We start from the raw sequence: 24,951 nt of genomic DNA, 5'->3' as shown, positions 1-24,951 counted from the left end.
GGCTATCAAACATAGGTTCTCTAAGTTTAAAAAAAATATTTTGCAAGCGTAATATTTCATCATGTCATAGTTTTCATTGAATGATATTGATTTTTAAAGCAAAATATCTCATTTCTGGCAGATTTCTACATCATCCGAGGAATAAATGAATATCCTTTACTTTTCAATTTGGTTGTACTTGGTAATACATTATTGTCATTTGTAGTCAAACAATCTAAGCAGGCTTCACAACGCAATGATTTCTTCATATTATGAACAATGAATGCTGCAATAATACTAGAGCGAAGTGATAGGTGATAGGACGTAGAAATCTAAATATAGTCCTCATTATTATCACTTTCATACAACCTGCTATTTGATATTAATCTGTTCTTTGGAGAAAATTCATTTATAACATCAACCGAGTTACCTAAATGAGCAACATTATTCAACACTTGAGTATGGGTACGAACTCTGTAGGTAAGCAATTTCCGCGGAGGACATCCAGAATATCATTTTGAACTTAAATTTTCTTATAAGCAGCAGAAAACTGTACTGAAGCAGGGTTACTATCATAACCCCATTACTTATTACTTTACCCCTGAAAAAAAGAAAAAAAAAGAAAAAACTAAATAAGGTCTTGGCTCATTTTACATGGCAGTAAAAATGTGATTTTTGATCAGAACTTCCAATTAATTGGTTATTTAAATTTACTAAGCTTCGAATGCAAGATACAAAGACTAAAACCCCAGTTCTTTGATTTAAATGCAAAAGCGTTCAATCAGAAAGTTATAATGACCAGTATAAGATTCAGCCTTCACTGAAAATTCCTGGATCAATCATGAATTTTTTTTCGAGCTTCTAGTACCCTACTATGAATTTTTCTCTGAGAGCCCGGGTCCCCGCCCAGAGATAATCACCTGGTAATCTGAACGCTCGTAGGTATCCTACTTCAGTGCTAGCGAGGAGATATATATATATATATATATATATATATATATATATATATATATATATATATATATATATATATATATATATATATATATTTGCCTATTTCTCTGGCCTTTGTTTAACTCCATAGAAGTTCGTTAGTATAATACTTATACATTGAAATCGCCATCATCTCTCTCTCTCTCTCTCTCTCTCTCTCTCTCTCTCTCTCTCTCTCTCTCTCTCTCTCTCTCTCTCTCATTTGTTGCATTAGCTGTAATAATAGTTGTTTTAGAAATATTAACTTGAAGACCTCCATTCTTTTTTTTTTCCGGCGAAAAATTCTGGAAATGCTTTAGATCCTTTTTCGATCTCTGGGAGTTTTCATTTTAATGATTCGTTTGGACATAAAGAATTCTGACTTCTGAGTTCGTATCTTAAAGCCGCTAAATGAAGATATGAGAAAACAATCTTACCAATTTTAATACCTACGGATTATCTGATATTGCGTGTCAGATTGATTATGTTCTTGTCTGAGAAGGGTTGGCATCTAAATCCCAAACTTTTGATTCTTTTAGTTACTACCTATCTACATGGGTCAAGTTCTCAGTATACTGCAATACTTGGCAATCATTTTTAATTTTGAAGTATAGTACTCTTCATTAGCGATTCATCTTTCTTTCATTTCGGTAAATAGATAACATATCGTAACATATTTTCCTTTCAATCTAATGATTATTTATCTAGAATAAATTTTATATCAATACGAACATATCTAAGTTAAAAATCGCAATGAACTGTACTGTGGTAAGTACGAACGCACAATGCTACTACGTGTGCATATCAAACACACTACCGATTTATTTTTTTCATTTCGGTAATTAAATAAAAGATCGTAACATATTTTTCCTTTTAGTCTAATGGATATAAATTTGCAATTAATTCTATATCGATAAGTACATGTTCAAGTTAAAAAAGTAATGAACATTACTTTCTGGTAGGTTATATACGAATGCACAATGCTACTACGTATATAAAACACATTAGCGATTTATTTTTCTTTCAATTCGATAAATAACAGATCGTAACATACTTTTTCCTTTAATGTCATGCTTATTCATTTACAATTGATTTTGTATCATGATTTTCCTACATTTCGTTTTAAGCTATTATTACTAGTTATCACATGAATAAGTCTCTCTCTCTCTCTCTCTCTCTCTCTCTCTCTCTCTCGCTCTCTCTCTCTCTCTCTCTCTCTCTCTCTCTCTCTCTCTCTCTCTCTCTCTCTCTCTCTCAGGTGCCTAGAATAGATTTAACAGAAATCTTGGTTTCTTTAGAACTTGTCAGATAATACTAGACACAATAAAGGCTTTTACTTTGCTCAAATCTATGTTAGATCGTAGGCAGGGAGTAAGACGTCATTTGATTTCGTCAGCTGATCTGTAGTTTAATTGCCGACAACATAACGTATATGAACTGAAAGATGTCTAAAATAATCCTGGTTTCGATGTGATCTGCACTTCGTTTAATCATTCTTGTACTTTTCTATCATCAATTCAAGATGTATTTTAACAACAGCAATTACTGATTGTTTTTATTTTGGTCTTGTTGTTAGATGTTTTCTAGGTCACCGACAGTATCACGACTACGCTTACATATACTGTAGTTAACAGAATATTGTTGATGTGATTTTGCTCCCTTTCACGTAATCGTTGAAAAAAAAAAAAAAAATCTTTTTGACAAACTCCCGACCAATTTCTTATTGAAATGCGTATGGAACAAAAACAACAGGCAAATCAGTTGTTTACGCTGACGATCCACAGCTATATGCATACGCGATGTAAAAAAAGATATAGGATATAAATGATGGTAAATTTAACTATGAAGTTTATTTTATACCAACGCAATATAATTTTTATAACTTAATTTGTTATTTAACCTTACAAAATCTTTCTACTTTATACTATCTTAGAGGAAACCAAATTCACAAATAAAGACCCGCTATGTACTGTAAACATGCTGAATTGTAAAAATCTACATTTACAAGTATAGATGTAAATTTATTTGTAAAATTTTATGACTTTTTTGGGGCACCAAATTAAAAACTAAAATTTATTTAGTTGTAAGCTTAAATAGAGTTTATCAACCGCCCCCACCCCCTCTCTCTCTCTCTCTCTCTCTCTCTCTCTCTCTCTCTCTCTCTCTCTCTCTCTCTCTCTCTCTCTTAGGAGGGAAATTTAACTCTTATAACATCAGACATTTCGTGTTACAGTATCAGAACATTTGAAATTTTTCTTTAATTCGTGTAACTTCGAAATCGCGTTAACAGAACTCGTGTTAACGGGGAGTTAATTGTATGTATGTATGTATGTATATGTATATATATATATATATATATATATATATATATATATATATATATATATATATATAATATATATATATATATATATATATATATATATATATATACTGTATATATATATACATATATGTAAAGCTCATAAGAACACATGATGTTCAGATGGAAAAGACCCAATGTAACCAGATTTCTGAGCCCAAATCCAGGGGAATTTTCGGTTCAGAGGTGTAAAAATTTTCAAAACATGACGTGTTTTTAACATAAAAAACTAAAATGATGACATGGTCTTTGACATTCATTAAGCAGCATTCAAAAGTTTCTCTCACTGGTTATCCTAAATTGCAAAAGAATTGAATAAAACCTCAATAAATTAACTATAAGTTTTTCCTCTCTAATAAAAGAAGCCGATATCAAGACCACCCATAAAATCAGCTGTAAAATATAGTTATAAACGAAATACTTCACCCAAACTATGGTCTTCGTTTTATTCCAGGTGTTCTATAATGGTGCAAATAAGAGTTTACAATGATCATAATAAAAAGGGACAGTGTTTGGATTTGAAATATTGAAAATATTCTGATTTCTGACTGGTGTACTAACCTGGTATGTGTATTTCCCAGAGTATTGTATCTTTTAAAGAACCGGTTTGTTCATGGTCAGCTTCTCCATAAAATCCTGGCATTGCAGGTTGAAGATGGTCTTTACTATAGCAGGGCCTTCAAGGTAAAGACTGCGAACCAATTACTCTCGGCGGTCCACATATCGTTCATTAGGGGAAAAACCCTCTCAACAGGGGCATTGCTACCTGGTAGACAGATTACTATCTATATCAGTCTAGCAATGCTGATAAGTGGTATTTCAGTTAGTTGAAAATTGCATAGAAATGAGTCCCATCTCTGAATGACAGGTGTAGCCTTTCCTTACTCTTCAATTCCGCCAGTATTCCCCACACCATAGAAGGAAAACCTGGAGATCAGATACCTCATAAAAAAAAGAATGTATTCGTCAATTACAATGTTAGGGCAAATTTCTTCTGATGGTTTCTACGGCCTTTTCACTTTCCAACTGCTGACGCTGCATTTTCAGGTCCTGGAGGTCGTCTGTATCATGCTTACCACATACATATATTTACGTTTGTCATAATTTATGTTGGTTTATATAATTTTGAATGTATATAATCAGGCATTATAGGCATATATTTTAATGCACACTTATCAGGCCAGTATATAATAATAACTAAAGGTTGCTAGAACTAGTGCATGGGACAAATCATGGGGGATGAAGTTACATCGAAAATTCATTCAAAATACGAGTGTTAGTAAGTCTAAATATTGGATCCTCCCAACTCTCATAATATCGGCAATTTCTTTTTTTTTTTTTTTCAACAACAGGTCATCTGGAATTATGTGGGTCTTTTTACTCCAAATTCACGTTTAAAGAACATATCTAGCCTGCCTTTTTCAAATGCACAAAAACTGGTGTATTGGGGAATTCTTTCTGGATTTTGTTTAGACCTTTCTATCCTCACAAAATTTCAATCTTTTATTCAACATTTTTTTTATATATATATTGTTTCGTGTGGCCTTCAGCAGTTGTCTTTCATGTTCAAATGCAGGACAAAATTTCAAGTCTGTTACCTTCCTCATTCAGGATTTGCTTATTGATTGCTGGCACTGTCGTTCAGTTATTTCTTAGTACATGCTATTTCAGATTTCTCATAATTCAGGCTATCCTTTGCATTCAGATATTCTCATATCTTACCATTCACATGAAATATTGGATACTACTGTATATGTAGTGCACTGTACCAATTAGGCTGTCATGGCTAGATACAATACTTTTAAAGGATACGTTTTAAAACACAAAAATATCTATTCCCAAAGTGTGAGCGGCGAGGCGAGACGAGACTGGACTACACTCTAAAAAATTAAGGGTATAAAAGGGGTAGAAAAAGGGTATTTCTAGTGGTTAAAATAGCATACCCTATCGGGGTATATAAGAACTATAATATACCCTTTACAATATACCCATAACAAGGGTATAACATATACTTGAGATACCCTTACTTAGGGGTGTATCGTAGGTAAAGAATACCCTTTTACAGGGTATTCTATACGACATAAATACCCGTGTATATTAATTATGATTTTATAATTAATATCTATTCCACCATTATATAGGTGTAGTAATAGCTTATAAGTAAATAAAGTAATAAGGTCAATGATTTTAAAAGTTTGGTTTATCAATTTATTATTTCCATTACACTTGAAAATCAAAAGTATATATATAATATATAAAGAGTGATGGCAGAAGCTGCAAAGCAAACCGTACGCAGAAATCTGTGAAAAGAAAATATTTGTTAGTGTGTGTGTGCCTGAATATATAAATATATATATATATATATATATATATATATATATATATATATATATATAAATATATATATATATGTATATTTATATATATATATATATATATATATATATATATATATATATATATATATATATATATATATATATATAAATATAGAAAAGAAAGGAAAAAATATCATGCATAAATACCTAACTACCTCAAGTCAAACTGATTAAGAAATCATTGGCGTCAGTGTTTGCTTACAGACTACGCGTAATCGTAATGTTATTAACGTTTAGCTGAATACGTTGTTTATGGTTTTTTTTCCTCCCAGACAGCTTGACGCTCTCTCTCTCTCTCTCTCTCTCTCTCTCTCTCTCTCTCTCTCTCATAATTAAGTACTAATGATAATTTCTTACTTATTTTCCCCGGTGTTAGTAATAATGATTTTTCAGACTCACAGCCTGAATGCAAAACTAATGATGATGTCTGACAATTTTTATTCGTAACCACTGTTTATGCTTGCATAGATGGACAGTTAGTGTTCTTACCTTGGTTAACAGATGAAATGTAGTGTAGATATTATAATCCCGATGACGGTAATTGGAGCAATTTATCTTCACTGCTGAGCAGACGCAGAGTCCAGACGCCACTGAAATTTCCCGCCAAATTCCCTGGCTCTCGAAGAATCTCGAGACGGCAACAATACAAATTGCCAAGTACCGCATTTTGTAAGAACTTGCTTCAAAACTATCCATAACTCAAAACCAATATGTTGTTAGTAACTTTTTTGGTGCATTACACTATCAGTGTAACAATATGGTGATTTAATACAGAGTAAAAGTTCATTTCATGACATGATCACACAAACTTACCAAGCCCATTTTAAGACAAAGTACAATAGAGGGTATATTATTCACAAAAAATACCCTGTCTCCTGCTGTAGAGGGGTATTTTTGAGCCTTAGGGTGTTTTACATGTATATAAACCCCAGCTCACTCGTTATACCCTTTCTGTACCTTGAACTTTTTACAGTGTATGGCCCTGTTTGGGCAAACCTGTCATCACTTCACTGTCGTCAGCATTTTGGAAGTAAACCAAGCCTCGCCGAGAGCGCCTGTCGTGATAAGAGAACTGTCCTGTTTTGACCAAGATGTATTCGTCTAATTAGTGGAGTCAGCATATTTTGAGAAACCGGGCCTGAGGGAAATCCTTGTTTAAGACATATGTCATCATGGAAGGACACGTGCTGCCTTTTTGTTACGATTTAACACGTGGTCCAGATTGCATCAGAAATTTCTTCTAGAAACTTCCATGGTGTGATTGAAGTGGGCGTTTTTGAGGAAGGCAATTGAGATGCAGAATTGTTAAAAAGAACGCCTTCCATGTAAATGAACACTGCCCACTGTGATTAACTCCGCCCATACTTGGGTATATAAACTTCAAGAAGAGATTGTCCAAGAGAGATAGGACAGGACATAAGACAAGAGAGGAACTATGTCTGAAGCAGATAAGATCCAAGTCCTAACGAGATAAGAAACAGAGAAGACCAGAAGTCTGATAGAGCCAGATTCTAACCTTCCCTTCAGACAACAAAAGCCTATCTCAAAAAAATCCTGTTATGGTCGAGAGGAAGAGACAAATTGAAGCAGCCAGCCCTTCCTGCTTGTGACGAGAAGTAGCCAACATTGCCTGCAGACTGTCTTAGTTCAACAGTATTATTGAATTCTTGGAAGAAGATCTCTGATGTCCCTTCTTGATGCCACCCTTTTTGTGACGTCTTCGAATCCGGTCATCGTGCCAGTTTCATCTGAACTTCAGCCGCCCCTCTGCAACGTTCTCAAGCCTGAAGTCTCCGTACCAGTACCGTCTGAGCAGCTGCAGAAAACTATTCCTTCTATCTTACTGACTGTTCCCCCTTTCTACTGGTGTTTTGATTGATTTGATTTGTCAGTTAAAGTAACCGAAGAAGTAACATTAGTTTTCTTTGTAAGTTTGTGAATAAATGTATTTTTTCTAGTGTTTCTTTTTATATTAATTTCCATGTTTTAGCGGTTGTTGTTGACATTTATTTTACTTATTAAAAGAACCTGTAACGATTTTACGATCGTAACATAGGCTAACTAGTACACAGTAGTCTAGAGGTTTTGTCCTGGCTTTAAGCAAATTGATAAATGATAATCCAATCAAATATTGAAGCTAACTGGCGGATCTCCAGAAATGGTTCCACAGGGCTTGTAGTCTTTTCTTCAACCAGGGCCACAGCTTTGCAAGTGATAATAACTTGACTTGATTGAAAAGCATCATCTAACAACTCGGCCTCAAAAGCAGGTCCACAAGATCGTCTGGCGTTTATTACTACAATCCAGGAATAACTTAGAATGAGAAAGGCCCGGGATCAAACACGCCATTGAGATCACTTCTGATTAAAATTTTCCGTTGCATATAATAAGAGGTTGTTGTTTTGGCCACAAGGGTTATTAATATTATTATTACTAGCTAAGCTACAACCCTAGTTGGAAAAGCAAGATGCTATAAGACCAAGGGCTCCAACAGGGAAAAATAGCTCAGCGAGGATAGGAAATAAGGAAATAAATAAACGATGTAAGAAGTAATGAAAAATGAAAATTAAATATTTTAAAAAACATTAACAACATTAAAACAGGTATTTGATATATAAACTATAAAAGGACTTATGTAAGCCTGTTCAACATAAAAAAACATTTGCTGCGAGTTTGAACTTTTGAAGTTCTACTGATTCAACTACCCGATTAGGAAGATCATTCCACAACCTGGTCACGGCTGGAATAAAACTTCTAGAGAACTGTGTAGTATTGAGCCTCATGATGGAGAAGGCCTGACTATTGGAATTAAGTGCATACCTAGTATTACGAACAGGGTGGACCTGTCCGGGAAGATCTGACTGTAAAGGATGGTCAGAATTATAAAGAATTTTATGCAACATGCATAATGAACTAATTGAACGACGGTGCCAGAGATTAATATCTAGATCAGAAATAAGAAATTTAATAGACCGTAAGCTCCTGTCCAACAAATTAAAATGAGAATCAGCAGCTGAAGGCCAGACAGGAGAGAAATACTTGAAACAACGTAAAATGAAAAAATTAAAACACTTCTTCAGAACAGATTGATCACCAAAAATCTTGAAAGACTTTTTCAATAAACCCTTTTATTGTGCAATTGAAGGAGACACAGACCTAATGTGTATCTCAAAAGTAAATTTGCTGTCGAAAATCACACCTAAAATTTTAAAAGAATCATACAAAGTTAAAGAAACATTATCAATGTTGAGATCAGGATGTTGAGGAACCACGGTCCTTGATCTACTTACAATTATACTTTGAGTTTTGTTAGGATTCAACTTTATACCCCATAATTTTCACCACACACTAATTTTAGCTAAATCTCTGTTAAGGGATTCAGCAGTCCCAGATCTACATTCAGGAGATGGAATTGATGTAAAGAGAGTAGCATCATCTGCATATGCAACAAGCTTATTTTCTAGACCAAACCACATGTCTTGTGTATATAGTATGAAAAGTAATGGGCCAAGCTCACTACCCTGAAGAACACCAGATATCATATTCCTATACTCACTATGGTGACCATCAACAACAACTCATTGCAATCTATTACTTAAAAATTCAACAATGATACTAAGAAACGACCTACCCACTCCCAACTGTTTGAGTTTGAAAACAAGGGCCTCGTGATTAACACGGTCAAAGGCAGCACTAAAATCAAGGCCAATCATACGAACTTCCTGACCACAATCAAGGGATTTCTGTACAGCATTGGAGATTGTAAGAAGGGCATCACATGCTCCAAGGCCTTTACGAAAACCAAATTGCAAACTAGGGAATAGATGATTACCTTCAGCAAACCTATTAAGACGTTTTGCCAGAAGACGTTCAAAAACTTTAGATAATATGGGAGTTATGGAAATTGGGCGGTAATCAGTTGGACTTGAGCTACCACAAACACATTTACAAAGTGGAGTAACATTACCAATTCTCCAACAAGTACTAAAAGCTCCTCTTCTTGCTAACTTGCACAAAATAACAGACAACTTTGAAGCTAAGAAATCTGCAATCTTTATAAAAAACAAAGGAAAAATACCATTTGGGTCTACACCTCCACAAGCATCAAGGTCCATCAAGAGAGCTTTAATCTCACGAGATCGAAAAGCTAAACTAGTTAGTTTAGCCTCAGGAAAACTGGAATGAGGAAGTTCGAGTTTCTCACTACACTGCTTTCTGTCAAACACATCAGCCAAAAGGGTTGCCTTTTCCTTTTGACAGTGAGTGGCAGAGCCATCTGGATTAAGTAAAGGAGGAACTGTTACAACTAAACCAAAGAGTACAGATTTAAGGGTAGTCCACCACTTATGCTCCTGGGTTGTACCAGAAAGGGTTTCTTTTATGGTTAAATTGTATTCCTTTTCAGTTGAGGCATAACCTCTCTGAGCAAAAGCTCTAAGCTGAGTATAGGTCTTCTAGGTCAAATCTGATCTGTTACCCTTCCAAAGATGATAGGCCTCCTGCTTCTCCAAATAAGCCGGTCTACTATCATCATTGAACCATGATTGGTCCTTCACTCGGTACCTTAGTACACGAGAAGGGATACGCTTATCAAATATGTTGACTAGATTCTCATTCAAAGGGACTACAGGATCAACACTACTATACAATTGTTATCAATTCAAGCTCAAAAGATCATGCTAAATCCCATTCCAGTCTGCTTGAGATTTCATATAAATCTTACACGAGTAAGATACATCAGGGACAGGCTGCTCAGTGTTCACTACTAATGAAATCAAGGCATGATCAGATGTCCCAGCTAGAGAACCTACCTTACATATTATAACACCGGGGGAGTCGGTGTATACAAGGTCCAAGCAGTTACCAAACCTGTGAGTAGCTTCACTTATGATTTGCTCACAGCCTGATTCAGAGGCAAAGTATAAAGCTTCAGCCATGGTGATCGGTAGGAGAAACAGAATTTAGCCACTCCCTATGGTGAGAATTGAAATCACCATCAAAGATGAAAGTGGCCTTTCTATCATCTTCTTGTATCTTAGCCATAATGGTAAGAAGACAATCGAAGATAGAATCATCTATTTCAGGATACAGGCAGATCTAACACAAATACCTGAATCTCATAACATACATATTCATAGCAGGACTTATGAGAAGCAGGGTACTCAGTCCTAATATACACCGTCATTCCCCTGGCCCTAGGGATAGCATCAAGTTTCAGCATTATTGGCTTCTTAAAACCAGTTATAAGGAGCTCAGATGAGTGTCTCATATCAGAGCACAAAAGAATATCGTACAGTCTAGATACAACTGTAAGGTCTTGAATATTTCCACGAAGACCACGAATATTGCAATACAGTAGACAACATTGACGAAATCTAGGGCATACTGGTCCCGGATTTTGCTCAATATTTCCAGAGAGCATAAAGATTAATGGTAATAGAAAAGATACAACAAACTTAAAAACCAAATTGACAAGAATGATAACATAAACAATATGCACAGAAATATAAGCAGAGTGGTTGATCAAACCCATAGACTATAGAAAAAAGTCGGAAAAACTGGTCAACATGGAGGAGCTGATACACTATGCAAGGCTAAATACCCTCCAGGATAGCCACTTCAACTGAAGGGAGGACAGTAAGGTTGGTTTGAAAAGAAAAAGAATCAGATAAGGAAAAGACAACCTCTTGATAAACAACCAGGCATCCATGGCCTTTCTATTAAGCCTGCCCAACATATCATTTCATTTAAAAAGCGGAAGAACAAAAAATATGATAGAATAGCGTGCCCGAGTGTACCCTCAAGCAAGAGAACTCTAACCCAAGACATTGGAAGACCATGATACAGAAGCTAGGGCACTACCCAAGACTAAAGAACATGGTTTGATTTTGTCCTTCTCCTAGAAGAGCTACTTATTATAGCTAAAGAGTCTCTTCTACCCTTACCAAGAGCAAAGTAGCCACTGAATAATTTCAGTACAGTAATTATGATGTTTTGAAGTGGAAAAGACTCTGGATGACAAATTTGCCTCCAAAACTATATAGAATGGTAAATGCCTCGTGAAATATGAATCACAGAGTAAGAATTGCGATTCACGGTTAGTAGATAATTTAAACGCACTCAGCTTCTGCTATTTTAACTTCTATAACCTTTCATACCTCAAGGACAGGTTTATCTCTCCTGTATGTTATGCCTAAACTTTCCTCTTCCTAAAGAGGATCAGTTTAGCTGCACATTATTCATTGCTCTTTCAAAGAAAAGGGAAAATATCGAAAAGTTTCTATCACGAGAAAAATTCGCTCGATATAATCCCATTTTATTTAAAATCCAGAATGAATAAACGAGGATGGTGAATTTTAATCCTAATTTGAATTTAGTTTCACTAATGCTTATTCAAAAAAATATAAAAAGTCAAGAAATAAAAAAGAATCAAGATAAAATATCAAAATATAAAAAAATATATGAAAAAAATAATATATTCTTCAGAGGAAATCACCTTCGCTTCTCAATCAAAGGTCAGAGAGTGCATCGTCTGTGAACGCCATTTAACTATTATCTAATTTTCTAAGTGATTTCTGGATATCGATGCGATCTCTTTGCATGAATTCTTTTCAAAGGATTTCATGCAAATTATGTTGATGTAAAATATGGAACATCTGATGGAAGCATTAAAAGATCTAACGGATTTGAGTTAGAATACAGGGCTAAGCATATTTGTATATAATATTTTATCTTAATTCAGATTTAGAATGAAGATCTGAATTTTGCATAGATCATTGGAAGTATAATTAAAGATGTTTCTTGAAACTTCAAAGAGATGGACAACAGCAATTACCTTTATATATTAAGCTGTCGAATATCTTCGCATATGAGAATAATTCTTTCTTTTTTATTGACGTAAATTTATATCTTTTCTATAAGCTACAGTCATAACTACAACTTTCCATGATATAATAATAAGAAAATCTATTCCCATGTCTTTTTTGTTCTTCTGTTTATATAAATTTACTCATTTTTAAGGATATTCGCATACTTATTAGTTAGGGGAATTGCACACTTGTTCAAAATCAGAAGAAAAAGATGCATTCAGATCCTGTCGATCCAAAACCTAATAAGAAAACGTTAAACATTGAAATTTGATGAAATATGAGAGTTAACAACACTGTTTCATAGAAATGTCTGAAATTGATTCACGTAAAAACAGACTACATCAGGAAAGACAATTCATTCTGTGTTCAGTACATTCTCTTGCAAGTTGGATGTCGTTTCTTTTATACATAGTCTGGATAAAACAGGGCAATGGAATGACTGTTAGAGACAGCATCATGAGTGTGGAAGTGAATGAGAGTGTGGAGTAAGTAGGAGGGTTAGAAAAAAAAAAAACACGTTCATGATCCTTTTCATCATGCAGACAAGGTGCAAGTAAAATTCTAATTCATAAAAATGTACTTGTTGTGTTGCGATGCAATCACTTTTGATGATGATGATTTTGATTTATTGTGCTGACATATATTTTCTTTTGATGATGACGATTTTGATTTATTGTGCTGAGATGCATTTCCTTTTGATGGTGTTGATTTTGATTTATTGTGTTGAGATGCATTTGCTTTTGATGATGATGATCAATTGATGAATTAATTTGAGGTTAACAATGAAATGAGTTAATAAAATGTTGTGGAATTGAGTGGTGTCATGTAAAGGAGAAAAATTCACATTGAATAAGTCAATATATGTATGTGATTAGGTATTTTATGAGTTTTGTTCGTTAGTTAAACGATAGAGAGACATTGCTTTAAATAGAGAGAGAGAGAGAGAGAGAGAGAGAGAGAGAGAGAGAGAGAGAGAGAGAGAGAGAGAGAGAGAGAGAGAGAGAGAGAGAGCCTTACCTTATTTCCTTATTGCCTTATTTTTTGTTTGGGTTCCCCCAGGTCCCTCAGTGTGAGGCACCTCGTATATCCACCAGAGAGTTGCTAATGCATCTTCCGGTGTATTTTGCATCTTCCAGTCTTGGATGGTCTGGGATGCATCTTAAGTATTTATCGAGCTTATTCTTAAACACATCTACGCTCACTCCTGATATGTTTCTTAGATGAGCTGGCTGCACATTAAATAGTCGCTGCATTATCGATGCTGGTGCGTAGTGGATTAATGTCCTGTGCGCCTTTCTTAGTTTACCTGATATATTTTTTGGCACTATTAATCTACCTCGGCTTGCTCTTTCTGATATTTTTAGCTCCGTGATGTTTTCAGTAATTCCTTTTATTTGCTTCCATGCTTGTATTATCATGTAGCATTCTCTTCTCCTTTCTAGACTGTATAGTTTTAAAAACTGCAGTCTTTCCCAGTAATCAAGGTCCTTAACTTCTTCTATTCTAGCATTATAGGACCTTTGTACACTCTCTATTTGCGCAATATCCTTTTGGTAGTGTGGGTACCATATCACATTGCAGTACTCGAGTGTACTACGTACATAAGTTTTATAAAGCATAATCATGTGTTCAGCTTTTCTTGTTTTAAAGTGTCTGAATAACATTCCCATTTTTGCTTTACATTTAGCCAACAGTGTTGCTATTTGGTCGTTGCATAACATATTCCTATTTAACATTACACCAAGGTCTTTAATTGCTTCCTTGTTTGTGATTGTCTCATTATTAGGTCCCTTGTATGCATATACCATTCCTTCTCTGTTTCCATAATTTATTGATTCGAATTTATCGGAGTTAAATACCATCCTATTTATCTCCGCCCATTCATATATTTTATTTAGATCTCTTTGTAGTGAGTTCCTATCTTCATCACAAGTAATTTCTCTACTTATTCTCGTGTCATCGGCGAAACTTCTCACTACTGAGTTTTCAACATCACAGTCTATGTCTGAGATCATAATAACAAACAGCAGTGCAGCTAATACCGTACCTTGTGGCACACCAGATATTACCTGGGCTTCATCTGATTTCTCGTCATTTGCAACCACTATCTGTTTTCTGTTTTGCAGGAATTCTTTTACCCATTTTCCTATCTTTCCCACAATATTATGCTTTCTCATTTTTTTCTCCAATATGTTATGGTCTACCTTGTCAAAGGCTTTTGCAAAATCTAGATAGATCACATCTGTGTCTTTTTAATTTATCATATTTTTGTATATGTTTTCATAGTATGCTATCAGTTGGGTCTGTGTACTTTTTCCAGGCATGAAACCATGTTGATCCATATTAAACAAATTATTTTTAACCAAATGGTTCATTATTTTCTTTTTTATTACCCTCTCATACACTTTCATAATATGTGATGATAGACTAACAGGTCTATAATTGCTTGCCTCTAGTCTTGATCCACTTTTGAAGATAGGGGTTATATAAGCTAATTTATGTTTAACATATATCTCGCTCATATCTACACTTTGTCTTAGAAGTATTGCAAGTGACTTCGCGATAGTGTTTGCAGTTTTTTTTTAACAAAATCGCTGGAACTCCATCTGGTCCGGCTGCCGATCCATTTTGAATTTCGTTTATAGCCTTGACAATATCTGCTTCATTAATATCTATATCCATTAGATATTCAACATTTTCTTCTCTCATTTCTGTTTCATTATTCTCATTCGCAATTCTTGGCGTGAACTCACTCTTATATTTTTCTGCTAATATGTTGCATATTTCCTTTTTTTCATTCGTTAGCCGTCCTTCAATTCTTAGAGGGTCTATTTCTAATCTCCCTTTATTCATCTTTTTTGCACAGGAGTAAAGTACTTTGGGGTTTCTTTTTATATTTTTAAGTGTCCTTTCTTCTAAGTCCCTTTTTTCATTTTCTTTCGACTGTATAATCTTTTGTTCTGTATTTTCTATCCTACATTTTATTTCCCTCATTTTCCACACATTTTTTTCTTTTGCAAGATTTTTCTTCCACTTTCTAATTTTCTGAAATAAGATCCTTCTGTCTCTTGGTATGCACGTCTTTTGTTTATTGTTTTTTTTCGGTACATATTTTTCAACAATTTTCTCCAGTATTTTGTACAGTATGTCCGCATTTACCTGTATATTATCACTTACAAATACATTTTTCCATTCTTTATTCAGTTCTTCATTTATTTCTGACCATTTTATATTCTTACTGTAAAAATTATATTTTCCATATCCTTCCCAAAGTTTTGTGCTTTTATTAATTCTGCGATCACTTGCTTTGGAATGGACTATCAATTCTATGACATTGTGGTCTGAAATTCCCGTGTTATACACTATTATTTCTTTAACATAATTCACCTCATTCACAAATACTAGATCTAGGACATTTTCCTTTCTTGTTGGAATGTGGTTTATTTGCTGCATATTATGTTCTAATAGCATATCTTGAAGCTTTTCAAATTGCCTCTTATCTTCTGCGCTACTATTACTCTATTTTTTATATGTATACATACAACCACTTTCTTCTATCCGTTCTTTCCAATCCACGAAAGGAAAGTTAAAATCTCCGGATAGGAGTATATTCCAGTCTTTATGGTTTCTACATATATCATCTATTTTTTCTATTATTATGTCAAACTCCTTAGTATTTGGGGGTCTGTAAACTACAATATTCACTAGTTTTTCAAATTCAATTTCTACCGCAATCAATTCACATTCTGTGTTGCTGTATTTTTCACAGACTTTTCCTTGATTTATGTCTCTTTCATATATTGCGGTTCCCCCTTGAATCCTTTTTTTTCTGTCTGATCTATAAGTTTGGAAACCCTTTATCTGGTCATCACTGCCAGTCTCTTGGGGATACCATGTTTCACTTATATTTAATATATCTATTTTTTCAATTTGGGTTAGTTCTTCTAAGAACTCTATTTTCCTTTTAGAGTTACTCGGGACTAAACCCTGTGCATTCATCACTATTATGGTTTGTGTTTCATCCCCATTATTTAATATTGGTAATAATATGGATTCTCCCATGCTGCCTTCCTGTTCTGATATGATGTTCTTTTCTTCATTTCCCAGAATTCTGCCATTAAAAAATCCAACTTTTCTATTATATTTGCTCTTTCACCTTCATATTTATTTTTGTGTGTATACCTGCAATTATCCCCATATCTGCACCAACCTCTGGCATCATAGATGCATTCTTTGTAGTTGGGCTCTAAATGTGCAGATTTGGGTTGAAAGGCCTCATATCTTGGGGCTCTTGGTTCATAGCGCGGTATATACACGGCCTGCTTTTTTGTTTCTTTTTTTGTTTAATTTTTGCTTTCATTTTTCTTTTCAGTTTGCTGAGTTTTCTTACTTTCATTCATGGTTGCAGGATGCATATATCGACATTTTTTGTTGAAACTGCATCCTTTTCCTTCTTTTAGGTTTTTGCATATTTTTGGATGGAGATCTCTGCATTCGTCTCCATATCCGTCTAAATACGCACATTTACCATATATTTCATAATTATGGCATATCTTTGGATGCTTGTAGTAGCATCTTTCGCCAAATTTGCAATTCCATCTTTTCAGCAAATTGCAGACTATACCTTTCTTTTCTTTTTTTTCTTGTTCTTACTCTTCCCTAAAAGTATGTAGGTCCGGGTAGAGTCTCTTGGGTCTATTATTTGTTTCCATCTGATAATTTATTTCTTCATAAGTATGTTGTTGGATGGCATCATAAATCATATCAATGATTTCCTCAGCATCCTTACACATATCCTGCTCATTTTCTCTTCTTCTTCTTTTTCTTCTTCTTCTTCTTCTTCTGTTTCTTCTTCCTCTTCTTTATCTTCAACTATTTGCAGATTTAGTCTCGACTTAATTATATTTTCTATCCAGACTAAGCATGTTGAGCAGAATACCTTTGTGTCTTTATTTTTAATTTTTTGCTGTATTTCAGCACATGTAGGGTGTGTTGGAATATGACAGGCATCACATTTTCTAATTAATTGTTGAGGATTATTAATGGAATACCATATCTTACATGTATTACACCATTTTGGCATTCTTTTTCCCAATGCATCAATCAGCATATTCACCATATTGGACTTCTTATTGTTCTTTGATGGAATGTGTTGATTGATGTAGACTTTCTTTATAAGTCTCTTTATCACTTGGATCTTCTTTGGAACTTCTTCTATTATTTTGCTGATGTTTTCCGCAGATTTGCTCCAGTTTATTGGATCGTATTGTTTCAATATGTCTGCGAATATTTTTCCGTCCCACTGGTTGGAGTTACTAGTGACTTCTGTTATCAGACGGTCGAGCTCCTGTTTCGCCAACTCATGGAATTTACTTTTGCTGAGTCCAGCGATGTCTCTCCAAGCCTTGCCCGTGTTGTACATAGCCATCTTGATTAGATTTTTAGTAATTCACAAGATAACTATTCTATGCCGACGTTTCACTCACCGGCACACAGATACAACTCGAGAGAGACAGAGAGAGAGAGAGAGAGAGAGGAGAAAAAAAGATATTGGAGTGAAATGGCACTCGAAAGCCTGTATAAGTGTTCAGTGCCTACATTGCGTTTTAGGTAGACTAAACATTGTGCCAAAGCGAAGAAACCATATCGCGTGACTCACTCAACAGGAAATATGCGAGCAACTTAGATGACTCACCGGTCTGCAAGAAGCCGGTAAAGACACCAAGCAATGTATGATGTTGCCATTACATCAGAAGAGGGGACCAATAAAACACAAGAACAGTCACATAACTTGACGTTATTACAACGCCCTTGTTCTGGGCTACTTAAGCCAATGGTTTGATAGAAGATGGGCACTCTTTTCTCAAAGTAACCGCAGTAATCGGTTGTCCCTTCTCCTCCATCCTGTGGTGAAGCCCCACACCAAGTGCAGAGTTGGTGGGCACTTACTTAACGGCAAGTTAACCACAAGAAATTTTCTCAGTGTCCAAAGGAGGACGACTATGGGACCAAGTTCCCTTTCTGCCAACAATTTGCCTTTCAACTGAAAGGTGACTAATTATTTACGACGTAGAGGAGATGTCCTACCAGCCTGAAGAAGGAATTACCCAGATGGAGACGAAGTAGGAGAAATTACCAATACGAGTGTCGATGGGTGGACACCTGTTGATTTATTGTGCTGAGATGTGTTTTCTTTTGATGATGATGATTTTGATTTATTGTGCTGAGATATATTTTCTTTTGATAATGATGATTTTGATTTATTGTGCTGAGATGCATTTCCTTTAGATGGTGAAGATTTTGATTTATTGTGTTGAGATGCATTTTCTTTTGATGATGATGATCAATTGATGAATTATTTTGGGGTTAACAATGAAATGAGTTGATAAAATGTTGTGGAATTGAGTGGTGTCATGTAAAGGAGAAAATTTCACATTGAATAAGTTAATATATGTATGTGATTAGGTATTTATGAGTTTTGTTCGTTAGTTAAACGATAGAGAGACATTATTTAGAGAGAGAGAGAGAGAGAGAGAGAGAGAGAGAGAGAGAGAGAGAGAGAGAGAGAGAGAGAGAGAGAGAGAGAGAGAGAGAGGAGAAAAAAGATATTGGAGTGAAATGGCACTCGAAAGCCTGTACTAGTGTTAAGTGCTTAAATTGCGTTTTAGGTAGACTAAACATTGTGCCAAAGCGAAGAAACCATATGGCGTGTGACGGTGCCGAGAAAGGGTTGTGAACTCAAAGGCAGGAAGCAATCAACTGAGTTGTTTATTAAGGAACACTCTCCTTTATATACAAAACCTCAAGGCAACAGCACATAACCTGTTCGAGAGACAGACAATGTTACAGAGCAAAACCGGAGACATGTTCATTCAGGTTCTTTTTAGTGCGAGGAAAGAGCGCAGATACAAGCATAATATATACAAAATAATTATGTACAATTGTGTGACACACGGTTGGTACATGGCTCCCCCCCTAAAAATGACATACTGTACATGATAAATAGGGCGCCCTGATCTAGAGAGGCGAACTGTAGGCGGGTTATCTGGCAGAAGATAAGCAGGTTTTAGACGATCAATGGAGACCCAGTCTTCTTTGCCCCGAATGTTTAGGAGGAATGCTTTCGGACTGCGTCGGATCACAAGGAAAGGGCCCGTGTAAGGGGGCGTTAGTGGTGGCTTGCTGGTGTCGTTGCGCAGGAAGACGTGCGTTGCAGAGTGCAAGTCCGTTGGTATGTGATGCTTCGCTGGAGGCTTGTAAGTCTGGCGGCACGGAGTAAATTTTCCCACGACGTGACGTATGCGCTGGAGATCGTCGGAGGAGGTTGTAGAAGGAAAAAAATTCGGCAGGGACGACCAACGGGTCGCCATACACCATTTCAGCTGCCGAGACGTCGAGGGCGTCTTTAGGAGTGGTCCTTAGTCCCAGGAGGACCCAGGGAAGCTGAGTAAATCAGTTGCAATCCTTGCAGCGGGACATCAAAGCTGCTTTGAGGGTGCGATAAAAACGTTCAACCATTCCATTGGCAGCGGGGTTGTAGGTCGTTGTCTGATGTAGGGTGATGCCCACAATTGAGAGGTGAAAGTGGTTCCCCTGTCATAAGTAATATGCTCAGGGATACCGAATCTTGAAATCCATCCAGAGAGTAAGGCAGATGTACATGAGGCGGACGTTGCAGTTTCCATGGGAATGGCTTCAGGCCAACGAGTGGAGCGGTCGATGACGGTAAACAGGTAACGATGTCCTTGTGATGTGGGTAGGGGGCCTACAACGTCGACGTGGATGTGTGCGAAATGATGCTGAGGTTGAGGAAAGGTGCCCACTCCTGAATCCGTGTGTCGATGTACTTTGGAAGTTTGGCAAGAAGTACAGGCGCGGACCCAATCCTTAGCATCCTTAGAAATGCCGTGCCAAAAGAACTTTGCCTTCAGCAGCTGTGCAGTAGAACGGCACGAGGGATGTGAAAGTCCGTGAATGAAATCAAACACCTGTCGGCGCATGGGAGCAGGAATCCAAGGTCGCGGTCTACCAGTACTGACGTCACAGAGGAGGGTGGTGTTGGAGTCTTCGAGGGGAAAGTCTTCCCAACGGAGGGACGTACAGGATGTCCTACAAGCTTGATACTCTGGATTCTGTCGTTGGGCTTCAGCCAGGGCGTTGTAATCCAATCCCAGTTGAACGGCAGCCAACGTGTTTCTTGACAGGGCATCGGCAACGGGATCCATTTTCCCAGGGACGTATTGGAGGGTGCAATTGTATTCAGGCACGGCGGAGAGATGTCGGCGTTGACGGGCGGACCAGGCGTCAGACTGTCGAGTGAAGGCATGCACCAGAGGCATGTGGTCTGTGCGAATGATGAAGGGCGTACCTTCTAAGAAATGGCGAAAGTGACGGACAGCCAAGTGCACCGCCAGCAATTCTTGATCGAAGGTAGAATAACCCGATTCTGCCCTGGACAGTTTTCTGCTGAAGAAGGCCAATGGGCGGGGCGAGCCTTTGACCACCTGCTCGAGTACTGCACCAATAGCGACGTCGCTGGCATCGGTGGAGAGAAGGAGAGGGGCGTGTGGGATAGGAAAAGTGAGAGCCGCAGCAGTTGATAGGGCCTTCTTTGCATTGCAGAAGGCTGCTTCTTGAAGGGGACCCCACTTCAGGTCCTTCGGCTTGCCCTTGAGGGAGGCGTAGAGGGGAGCAAGAGTGGCGGCAATGGCTGGCAGAAAAAAGTGATAATAGTTGATCATGCCCAAGAATTCCTGCAGAGCTTTGACGGTCGAGGGCACGGGGAAGTTCTGAACGGCTGCTACCTTCTCAGGGAGGGGGTGGACACCTTCAGGAGTGATGCGGTGCCCTAAGAACGACACTTCGTTGGCGCCAAAGGTACACTTGTCGTACCGGACTACAAGGCCGTTTTGTTGCAGGCGGTCGAGCACGATGTGCAGGTGACGGAGGTGTTCCTCTTTTGAGGAGGAGAACACAAGTATGTCGTCCACATAACATACACAGAAAGGGAGGTCCCCTAAGATGCCATCAATGAGACGTTGAAACGTGGCCCCAGCATTACGAAGGCCAAAACAGGAGTAATTGAAGGTGTATGTACCAAACGGAGTGGTGATGGCAGTCTTGGGGATGTCTTCTGGGTTCATAGGCACCTGATAATACCCCTTCAGGAGATCGAGCGTAGAGAAAACCTTTGCTTTGTGCAGGTAGGAGGTCACGTCGGCAATGTTTGGGAGGGGGTAGTGATCCGGTTCTGTTTGCATGTTCAGGCGCCTGTAATCCCCGCATGGACGGAGGGAGCCGTCTTTCTTCAGAACGATGTGTAAGGGTGACGACCATGGGCTGGAGGCCTTTAGGCAAAGGCCCATTTCCTCCATTTCGGCGAACGTCTGTTTGGCGGCTGCCAATCGTTCCGGTACCAGACGTCTGAATTTTGCGAAGACTGGGGGTCCCGTCGTCTTGATATGGTGATAAATACCGTGCTTGGCAGGAACCGTGGGCGTTTGGCGAAGTTCTGGACGGAAAACTTCTGGGTACGACGTGAGGAGGTGGGCGTAGGCATCCGTGGGTGCGCTAATGTGGAGAGCGAGGTTAGAGGGGGCGGGTTGAAGAGGTGTCGACAAGTACGAGTCTGCGTTGACCAATCGTCGGTGGGCGACATCGACCAGAAGGTGGAAATGAGAGAGGAAATCCGCACCGAGGATTGGCATGGTGACGTCAGCAACGAGAAACTTCCAATTGAATTTACCGTTTCCGAACGATAATGTGAGGTTCTCGTAACCGTAGGTGGGTATAGCAGATCCGTTGGCAGCTACCAAGCGGACGTCGGCAGATGTAGACAGACTACGTCGTGCCTTGAAGAGTTTCCTTGGCAAAAGAGAACGACAAGCACCCGTGTCTACCAAAAATCGCACGCCCGTTCCTGCATCCTGTAAAAAGAAAAGATAAGAAACACGGGAGGCCACCGCCACGAGTGATGGCCTACTTACACATTTTTTGGCCACTGACAATCCTCGGCACATTTCTTCGCAGTTGCCCCGAATCTGAAGTGGTAGTAGCAAAACTGCGGCGGATGGGAGGTAGTAAGTGGCTGTAGAAGTCGTTTGTTGGGGCGCGAGCGATTGGTGGGTGGTGGGCAGCTTTGTCTCTGCTTCGGTACGTCACGGTGTGGGCGTGTATGTCCTACGGCATTCATGTCAGCTTCAGTTGAAGTTGAATAGGCATCCTCGTCGTCAGGGGTGGAGGCGTTGATGGAGGTCTTGAAGTGGCTGTCCATAAGGGCGTCGGCTTTGGTCATCAAGTCCTTTATGGGTAAACTATCGACATCGGGTATGGCAGCGCGTATAGGTCCGGGTAAACGGCGTATCCAAAGGGCACGAAGTAGGTTCACCTCACGAGGAGAGCCGTCTGCGGCAGGTTGAAGGCGAGCGATACTGGTCATTTCCCTGAGGGCAAGCGAAGCCCTTTGGTCCCCCAACGGTTGTTGCGAGAGCTGAAAAAGCTTTGCTACACGGGCGGCTGGCGACGGCGAGTACTGCTGCAGAAGGTATGTTTTGAGGGCGTCATACGATATTGGCGTGTCTCCTTGTTCACAAAGCCAGTCGGATATTTCTGGGAAGGTGTCCTCGGGTATCGCCGCGAGAACATAATCAGCTTTGGTGGTTGAGCGAGTCACGCCATTGATGCGAAACTGGACTTCTGCGCGCTGAAACCAAGCAAATGCCTCTCCGCTGGCGAACGGTAAAAGTTTCAATGGGGCGGCCGCAGCCCCAACTGCTGTAGTAGAGTCCGTCATAGTACCAACGATGGAGGGGCGAGGGAGGTGGGGGTGGAAGGCAGTGGGAGCGAGTCGACTTCCGGGGTCACCAATGTGACGGTGCCGAGAGAGGGTTGTGAACTCAAAGGCAGGAAGCAATCAACTGAGTTGTTTATTAAGGAACACTCTCCTTTATATACAAAACCTCAAGGCAACAGGACATAACCTGTTCGAGAGACAGACAATGTTACAGAGCAAAACCGGAGACATGATCATTCAGGTTCTTTTTAGTGCGAGGGAAGAGCGCAGATACAAGCATAATATATACAAAATAATCATGTACAATTGTGTGACACACGGTTGGTACACGCGTCTCACTCAACAGTAAGTGTGCACGCTACTTAGATGACTCACCGGTCTGCAAGAAGCCGGTAAAGACACCAAGCAATGTATGATGTTGCCATTACATCAGAAGAGGGGGACCAATAAAACACAAGAACAGTTACATAACTTGACGTTATTACAACGCCCTTGTTCTGGGCTACTTAAGCCGATGGTTTGATAAAAGAGGGGCACTCTTTCCTCAAAGTAACCGCAGTAATCGGTTGTCCCTTCTCCTCCATCCTGTCGTGAAGCCCCAAACCAAGTGCCGAGTTGGTGGGCACTTAACGTCAAGTTAACCACAAGAAATTTTCTCAGTGTCCAAAGGAGGACGACTATGGGACCAAGTTCCCTTTCTGCCAACAATTTGCTTTTCAACTGGGAGGTGACTAATTATTTACGGTGTAGAAGAGATGTCCTACCAGCCTGAAGAAGTAATTACCCAGATGGAGACGAAGTAGGAGAAATTGTCGAGACGAGTGTCGATGGGTGGACACCTGTTGAAGAAACGATCCCCTTTTTGCCCACATCAGGGGACTCATGGATTTTGGATCCCAAATGCTGTAGTGTATTGCTGCAGTCTACGGTTGCAGCCTCCAATCTTCAAGAGTTTTAGTGTTCCAGTATGTGTTTTTATTAATCGTTGTACACCATGCTCAATTAATAAATTAGAAAACTAAACGGCATTTTACCTGCACTAAAATTAATGATAGTTATAACACAGTTTAATTATAATTAATTTTGTGGTGAAGCTTGATAAGGAAATAGTTTTGCCCTATAATGCTTCACAGTTCTCTTGCTTGAGGTATACTCGGGCACACTTTTCTGTTGTATTTCCCTTCCTCTTGCTTTTTTAAACTTTTATAGACTATATATGAAATATGTAATTTAATGTTGCTACTCTTTACAAAATATTTTATATTCTTCATTATTCTCTTGTTGTTTATTTATTTCCTTATTTCTTTTCCTCACTGGGCTATTTTTCCCTATTGGAGCACTTGGGGCTTATAGGATCCTGCAAAAAATCTTTTTCTTGCTTATTTTTGCTTTCTAACTTTTTACCTCCGGTATAACAATTTCTCTCTCTCTCTCTCTCTCTCTCTCTCTCTCTCTCTCTCTCTCTCTCTCTCTCTCTCTCTCTCTCTCTCTCTCTCTCTCTCTCTCTCTCTCACTTTAATGAAAACTTATAGGTATCAATTAATCATCTTTAGAAATGTGTGTTAATATGCTATGCTAAGTAATAACCTATGATTATTG

This window comes from Palaemon carinicauda, chromosome 1 (genome assembly GCF_036898095.1).
Source record: "Palaemon carinicauda isolate YSFRI2023 chromosome 1, ASM3689809v2, whole genome shotgun sequence".
Taxonomy (NCBI): Eukaryota; Metazoa; Arthropoda; class Malacostraca; order Decapoda; family Palaemonidae; genus Palaemon; species Palaemon carinicauda.
This window is presented reverse-complemented; position numbering follows the sequence as displayed.